Below are 9,018 nucleotides of genomic sequence, written 5' to 3'. Positions count from 1 at the left end.
GAAATGGTTTAGGGTCTTAGAGGGTGTTTGGGAGGAGGCAGAGAGCTTTATTATTATTATTATTATTGTTATTTGTAAAGTAGCTTCTCGAGCGAGTTAACTCATATCTATATGTTTGGTAACACACCAAATCAGCTAGCTTTTAAGCTTAATTTCAAAAAATTGAGTTTCTAAACTTATAAAAAAATAGTTTATAAGCTCTTATAAATAAGCTAGATTTTGAAAAGTAAACAAGTTTCTATCCGAGCAAAAAAAAATTGTCATAAAAACCAAAAACTGCCATAGCTCAAGCTTAAAATACACCCTCTTATTCATATTGTGCTATTTTTAAATTTTAATTCGAAATGAAAGTGCCTCCTGAACCTGACATGTTTACATCCAAAGATTTGATATCTCAAAAATTATTCTTCAAAATTAGCTTTTATAAGTTTAAGCCATATGTGAAGAAATAAATCAGGATACCGCTGCAATCAACTGCGGTTAGGAAAAAATGCATAACTGTCAATTCTCCTGCTTTCTTCTATCACAAAACACTTCCCGTTTTCTTCGTCACAGGAGACACCGAAAGTCTCCCTCCTACGAGCAAGAAAAGGTCCAAGTCTAATTTTGATTCTTGGTGAAAAATTAGTTTTGAACGTATGAGTCCACTAGACCACATACGAAACATAAAAAAATATATATTCTTTCAACGGGGACTTATTGACAATGTTTGGTACCTATATCGCTCTCAGTGAGAGAGATTATTTCATCAACAAAGCATCTAGTGAATCTGACCCTTAACATGACCCTTAACATCAATGCTGAAAGAGATACCAATCCTTGCACAAATCGCGAAGATTAAAGGTCCAAGAGTTGATATTAATTTGGTACACATTTAACTAGGTCTGTCTATCCGGGCCGGTCCGGCCCGGCCTAGAAATCCGGGCCCGGGCCGGGTTCCGGATTGTACACCTCAATGATGCTCCCCATCATCTCAACGCATTATGACCATGTTCCTTAGGTGAGTTCTCACTGCGAGGTGCCTCCTTTTACCGTCAAAAGTAGAATCCCAAAAGAAATTCTGCTATGACGCTTGCAATAGATAAATAAAGGAAGACCATCAATCTAATTTCAAGCAATCAGATTATAGAAAGTTCTGATTCAAGACTGAGGTTATTCATTTGAAAAAGAGGAGAAAAAAAAAATTTGAAGAACTTACAATCCAACACTAAATCTCAATTTCAGGAAAACAGTTATACTACTGATGTACTTTTAACAGGTTATGCCAATTGGTAAACCGGCCAAACACCCTCCATGACTCTCTCTCTCTCTCTCTCTCTCTCTCTCTCTCTCTCTCTCTCAAAAAGCATGGCCTTCCTCAAGATTGTCATTCTACTTTTCTCGTTTTGTCTTCACTTTTCCATAAACATCTTACAGAAAAATCAAGGTATATGTCTATTGTCTTAAAAGAACATTAAAAATAAAATAAAACTGCAATATCCACATTGAAACTTCTCATTAAGAAGAACATCTGAAACAAACAAAAGTAAATTGAATATCTGCTTCTATCTCGGGCTTCATATCTACCTGGTTGAAGGTCTTGGCGTTGTACACCCCAATGGTACTCCCAGCCATCCGAGGCACTATGATCATATTTTGGAGGTGAGTTCTCACCGGCTCAGGTTTCTTGCCAGGAGGTGCTTCCTTTTTGCTGTTAAAGCGGCATGAAAGAAATTGCAGAAAATGAAAATTAGATGACTAGAGGAACGTTTAGATGCATATCGACACTGATTGATATGCAAACAATAAATAAAACCACTTCTACATACAAAAAATCACCATGATTGATAGGCAAATAATAATATTCCAATGATCTCTTTTGTCTAATCCACTTCACAAATAAAACCACTTCTACATACCAAAAATCACTATTGGCTTCTGTAATGTACATCATGAAGCATTATTGTGTTAGTACTCAAGTCACAATGATCTCTTTCGTCTAATCCACTTCTAAAAAGAGGGAAAACCCAGTCGTAATCTAGTTATCGTCAACTCTAAAATAAATATACAGAATTCGAACATAGATTGGATGCCAGCCAGTAATACTTGATTTGCTAAAAACAAATGAGTAAGACATAAGATAAATTGTCTATCAGCGCCTTCCACAAGCTTTTGGCAGAACTCCGGATTTACACAAATAATGCCACAGATGAATGCAGAAAAGTACTTCCCCGGCGACTTATCTTGCTTCACCTCACCTCCATGGTAACCTTATCTATGGCAATATATTTAAGGCATTTCTCATAATTTCCTTCCAATAAACTAGTGATATATTTTCTACTGAGATCTAAGTCAGATGCAACTTGTAAACGACCAATATTGTATCAGGAGAGGTTACTTGTTTAGTTGTATAGGATACAAACTGCCAAAAGAGGGAGATTTTCAACTCCACGATAATATTCCTTAATTTTATCTAAAGATAGGTAAACAGTGAACATCGTAGAGATGATGAGAGCTTCTCAATTGGGGCATAAAGTCTTGTGCAAAAGCCCACCAATCGTTTTTTTAAATCCCTTTTCAGTGTGTTCAATCATAGGTTGCTTTACATTTTTGCAGCTTTCAAAATCTTCCCTGGGTCATATAGAAGCAAGATATTTATGTTTTTGAAGTTGTTGATCAGAACTCAAATTCCAAGCATGGTGACAGTTGCAAGCTTTCTGCATGGTGAGTTAATAATCCAAATCTCTTCTCCACGAGTACCTATCTTCCACTACTCTGTTATTATATATATTGACATATTACGCAACAACTGATGTTAGGGAATGTCTTATGCCTTCCTCATTGGTCCTTACTTGAGTACTAGAGATTAAATTTTTAAAAAGAAAAAGAAAAACAAATTTCAGGTGAAAAAAATCGACGATACTCAAGATACTAATTGAGTTCTGATGTTGAAAAGAACACAGAACTCGACACTCATGACATGTCATTGTACTATATGTCCCTCAGTTCATGGTTTACCAATAAAGTAAAGGCACATAGTCTTCAAAAGCTAAATAGAAGCTAAGCCCATCTGGTAAGAAACTAAGGCCATTATAAATTGGACACTAAGTCCAGCACATTAACCAATTCTATACTGGATTCAACAGTAACATCTTGCAGAATCTAATTTGTTCATGTCCAACATATTAACAAATTTGCTTAATGTCACACATCCGAAAACAGTAACATCTTGCATAGTCTAAATCACACCTGATAACTTGTGGCTTGAAAGTGTTTAAAATATCAAAAACCAAAATCCAGCAATGTACCCAGGAATTATGCAAACAAAAATCAGTTCCGAACAGCCTGTAACTTCCTCATCTGTAAACTTATCATCTTTGTGGTGAAGGTAACATCAATTTAGTGTAATAAAGGCGCAAGACACCATGTGGCATGCAAAGTTCCTTTATGCGCACCATGTGCCAGGTCCAAGGGGACGTGACTGCATAGAAGTTAGGAACATGGTACACTTTCGGGTTCAATCGTCCTAGATTCGCGTGGAACACGACCCGATTCACCAACTCCAGCGATCCGATTTAGTATTCAAACGAGTTAAAATGTTGAAAAATAAATAATTCTTTTTAAAATTATAAACAACAAAAAATGTGAAAAATTAAGCAAATAAAGTATGCATATCTTAATTGCAACATGATTCTCAAGGTTCTTTTAACATTACTGATATCAACTAGCATATAAGAACCAAACCTAAAGCATACCATGTTCCCTAGCGTACCATAAAAGCCTACCCGCCTCATACCCAATTCCTAATGAGTGCCTTACCACGTTCCCGTACCCGTCCTGTGAACCGGAACAAACTGGGCCCCATGCAACTATGGATGTGAGCACCTCAGTGACTTTACCGAACTTTCTAAAGCAAGGCGCACATTGGAAACATAATTTTTCAACATACATGAGAAAACATGAAGCAACATATTTATGAGTTTTGCATATAATAGATGACAAGATACATAGTTTCACATACCAAGTCCCAATGTCCTAATTCTTACTCTTAACACACCAAACACTTTGAACTTCATACTTTTCCACAAACAAAAGTCAAGATTAATTCAAACAAAATCAAATATTCCATGAAACAAAGCAAACGAGTAGTCAAAATCTCTAATTATCTTCCCCTACATCATCATTCTCCTCTCAGTTTCCTCTACATCATTCTCCACTCTTTTAACTTTCTCACTAGTATATCAAATGGTTACTTGTGGATTGACCTCCTAGTGTGTTGTTATCTTGAACTTACCCTCTAGTTTTATTTTTGCAGATTGAACCACCGAATGAAGTCTTTTTGACTCTTTTACCCTCAAGGGTCTACTTGTCAAGAAACTATTTCCTCTTTCTCTGAGGAAAGAAATAGTCATAAAAATTCCACCCCGTGGTTTATCCCCAAAAATAAAACTGAAGGATGATAAGTTCAAAACAACGGTACAACAACAGAGGGCCCATCGCAATTAACCCTATAGTAAATTACTAGCGTTTTCTCTTCACAGATTATAGATGGGGAATCATTGGAGAATCAACTATCAAGAATCAATATTCATTGCATCTACAAGAGCTATTCGTATTACATGCACAAATTGTTCATTCTATTATAATTGCAGGTAAATAGATTTATTCTTAAACCCTTATGCTATTTATCTTCAAGAAAACAGTATGGTACAATCAGATGCTAAAACAATACCTGCCCATATATTCTTTTTAAAAAAATCCAAAATTCAACAATCATGTGTTTTAACTAAACAGCCATAACATGGAAAATAGAAATAGTATTACAAGCATTACCTGTATTTTTATATTTTTCAGTAGAAAAAAATTAAGACTAACAACCTCAACATAAAAACAGTAACTCAAAAACCTCACCAAGTTTTCATAATAAATACCTCAAAATTACTTAACTCGGTATGTTAAATTCCGCACTTTTGAGAGGTGGAAGTTCGGCAGCATAAATCCAAAACTACTTGGTTGTATTTCAACAAAGACAGTAACAATACCACCCATCAGCAGATTTTACCATAAATAACAATGAAGGTTGGTTTGGTTTTTCTTTATAAGTCACACAACTTTAAATATAAGATATTAAATGAGCAAAGAATTTATTATACTTTTAACAGTAAGGAAATGGATGTTCAAGACCAGATGTCACTATGTGACCATCCATTGGTTTCTAGATACGAACCATCAATACATCTTAACGTAACAAAACCAGATTGGAAACTCAAACTAGACAGATAATACTCACTTGTTTTCTTAAAATGAGACATACGTAAGTCTAACCAGAATAACTAATATCTTGATTGATAGTTGTTAAAAGCACGCGAGTTCTCTTTTAAAAAACAAGTTTAGAAGTAGAACATTTAATTTCAAAAACTATTTCAAAAGGAATTTAGGTTGGATCCAATCTATTGGAGTTCAGATCAGGTCTGTTGATCAGATCTTGTCTGGTCGGTCTTGTCTAACCTGGGCTCAGTCTAGGAAAATTTGATCTGGTCTCTAGACTCATTACGATCTAGTTGAACTGGTGTATGGTCTAGTTAGCTTGGGTCAGGTCTGGCTGTATTGGGACTGAGATTCCTCCTGGTTTGGCTAGATTGGGCCGGATGGGTCTGAAATACCTCCTGATTTAGCTGAATTGGGTCTAATCTGATCAGATCCTGTCTGGTCAGCCTTGTCTAACCTGGGCTCAGTCTAGGAAAATTTGATCTGGTCTCTAGACTCATTACGATCTGGCTGAACTGGTGTATGGTCTAGTTAGCTTGGGTCAGGTCTGGCTGTATTGGGACTAGGATTCCTCTTGGTTTGGCTAGATTGGGTTGGATGGGTCTGAAATACCTCCCGATTTAGCTGAATTGGGTCCAATCTGACGGAGCAATTTGGGCCAAACTAAGTCAGATTAGATCGAGCATTACTTGGCTCGGTTGGGTCGAGTCCCTGGTTAAGGTAACCCTAGGTTGGTTTTTGACCCGGGTCAGTTCAATTTGAGTTTAACTCGGTTGAGCCGAACAGGATTAAGCAGTCATGTTGGACCATTCAGTTGGCCGAATCAACAAAGGCTAGGATTTTTAAATTTTAGTTTAGATCAAACCTTTTGCTTAATAAAATTTTCAAAAATATTAAACTTTAAGAAGGATTTATATTTCATGAAAATATGATTTTCTTGTTAAAAACTTGATTTTTATTTTAAAAATCATAATAGATCATATGAAATATAAGGTACCTTTATTTTTAATTATACAAATCACATTTTTAATTTATGTTCTTAATTAAAAATCTATTATAACCAATCTAACATATCACAATGAATTTTATATATAATCACTAATTATATGCAAGCACTAATCAGGTCTGGATTAAAGTTTAAATAATAGATGGATTTTAATAAATGCATAATAGAATCTAACATGAGATCTTAATCTAGCACACAAATACATAATAAATCAACTTGTAAATTGTAATAATCATAAACTTGATAAATTACTCCACCATGAAAGACTAGAGAGGATTTTACAAAATAAGACTTTTTAAATCATGATACACATTATAACTAAAAAAGAGCTTTTTTATAGAAACCACCTTTAAAATAGTCAAATAGATAAAAACCACCTTTGGATATTTTTTTTTTATATAAACCACCTTATAAGTGGGTTTACTTTTCAATCAACCATCTTTTATCAAATTTTGCTCAATTAATATCTTAATTGCCCAAACTACTGTCATTAATTATGCATGTAGTTGAGAAACACATGTTAGGCACGTGCAATTAATGAGGATAGTGAATTTTGGGTATTAATTGAGCATATTGCAAAAAAAGGTTGATTGAAAACTAAAGTCACTTATAAGGTGATTTATATATTAAAAAATTCAAAGGTGGTTTCTATCGGTTTGGCCTATTTTAAAGGTGGTTTTCATGAAAAAACCCTAGAAAGAATCATGTTAGAAAACTGACAAACCATCTTAAGCATATAAAAAATAATGAAAACAACAATAAAACAAACATCAATTATGAGATCTAGATCTAACATATAAATTAACGAATTAATCAGTAAAAGAGAGTTTTTACAAAATTATGAAGCACTTGACTGCCTTGAAAAGCTAAAGATCAATGACAAAAGCCCCAAACCCAATCTCCTCTTAACTCTTTCTTCTCCTTGTTGCCGGCTATAACACCTATTTTTATCTTTATAAGTTTTATTTTTAGTTTGAAGAGGTGTGGCTGGTTGTACTTGAAGGGGTAATTAGACAAAGTTTAAAGCTACGATTAAGTTTTCAAGGGGTTATTTGGATTTTAACACACTCATATTATCATGTAGGCCTTCACTAAAAAAAAATAGTGTTACTCACGAATATTATCATGTAGGCATTTAGGCATTTAATGAGAAAAAGATTACAAAATAAGGTTATCGATAGCGGATAGCGTCGCATAGGAGTGAGGCATTGCTAAAACTATTTGGGGCTATTACAGCAAAAAAATAGCAATAAAAAGTGCAAAGTCAAATATCAGTCTAATTTAGATATGTATAGATATTTAAAATAATAAGAAAAATTAAAAAAAAATCTAGAAAATCTAAAAGTACATATTTAATGATTTAAAGAGATTCTAAACATGAAATAGATATGTAACCATCACATAGTACCGAAGATGACAGGAGTCAAAGAGTCGTAGTTTTCGAGAAGATGAGCTGAGCATTGAGAGGACTGCAGTAGAATGGCTTATAGTGAGAGGAGGTGAGAGGAAGTGTTGAGGGAGGTGTCGAAGGCTGAGGGAGACAGCGGGAATATGCCGAAAATCACGGGAGGCGATGGGATGCCATGATTGCCTGTCGGGTTTAATTTTTAAAAAATAAACCTCAAACTGTTTCTAAATAGCGGTAAAAAGCGGATTTGGCTGGCAATCGCCTGCTATTCATCGCTATAACCCGCTATTCACCGCTATGATGCGCTATTGACCGCTTTTGCGAGCGGAAAGTGCATATTCTGTAATATGTCAGTGCTATTCGGCAATAGCGTAGTGGGAAGGGATTGCTAACGCTATTATTTATCGCTATTTATAACAGTGATAAAAAATAACTGAATAAATATAATGTGGGCCACACAATAAACTCCAATTTAGTAATTACCTATAAATGTCATGTGGGTCCAAAATGAATATGTCATTCTATTTTAAACTATGCGGAGAGCTATTTTATGTGTATCTATAATTAGTAGAATACAATTCAATTAATATGCAAAAAATTTACAGTTAATTGTCTAGTACATATAATAAACTACGGTCATTATATACATTGATGCAATGATACGACAAGTGATTTTATTTAGATTGTAGTGCCACAGGCGTTGGTTAGAGAAAGAATGAGTAACAGTCCTTATGATTTCTCAGTGGTCAGACTGGGACATACAATCACATTTTTACATGAATTTACCTCTAATTCTTATATATGAGTTTATTCGAATGATATTATGTGGATCTTTCACGCTACTAAATTTTACATGTCTCCATCAGTAGGACAATCGTTTTGGCTTTTATGCACATACGCCTTTTATTATCTGAAGTATATTCATAAGATGAAATGAAATCCAATATGCTCTTGATAGCTAAAAGTATAGTATATTATTTGTCATTCAATAACTTATATTTAGTGGTGTAAATTACAAAGAAAACTCAACCTACAGTTATTTATGGTAAAATCTATACATGTTTAAAATAAACACATGATCGTCTTGTTATTGTGCCTTGTCCAAAAATGTTGACGAAACACGATTTCCATGCCTCATTACAATATTTCACTTTGCAGGTTCACTGTTCTGAAGAGAGATCGGAGATCAACCCATAAGAACTTTGTTATATTTTGATGGAGGACTTAAAATGATATTGAAGGTTTATTCATATCATCATAGTGTCACTATTCCATCTTCAATATCATATTTCTCTCCATCCAAAGGAAAATATTACAGCAAATAATGTGCAAAGATTTGCCCTCGTCTATAGGCGAG

General features: G+C 34.4%; 1 long non-coding RNA gene across 1 annotated transcript in view; it reads right to left on the bottom strand.

Annotated features, from left to right (window-relative positions):
• The window catches only part of LOC109819506, a 23,705-nt gene continuing 15,881 nt past the window's right edge, over positions 1,195 to 9,018 (bottom strand). The window contains exon 2 of the long non-coding RNA XR_002241547.1: positions 1,195 to 1,690. This is a non-coding gene — a long non-coding RNA (uncharacterized LOC109819506). The remainder of the gene's footprint in view (positions 1,691 to 9,018) is intronic.

Source organism: Asparagus officinalis, chromosome 8, assembly GCF_001876935.1.
Source record: "Asparagus officinalis chromosome 8, Aspof.V1, whole genome shotgun sequence".
In the NCBI taxonomy this organism is placed as follows: domain Eukaryota; kingdom Viridiplantae; phylum Streptophyta; class Magnoliopsida; order Asparagales; family Asparagaceae; genus Asparagus; species Asparagus officinalis.
The sequence above is the reverse complement of the archived record's forward strand: the minus strand, read 5'-3'. Positions and strand labels throughout refer to the sequence as shown.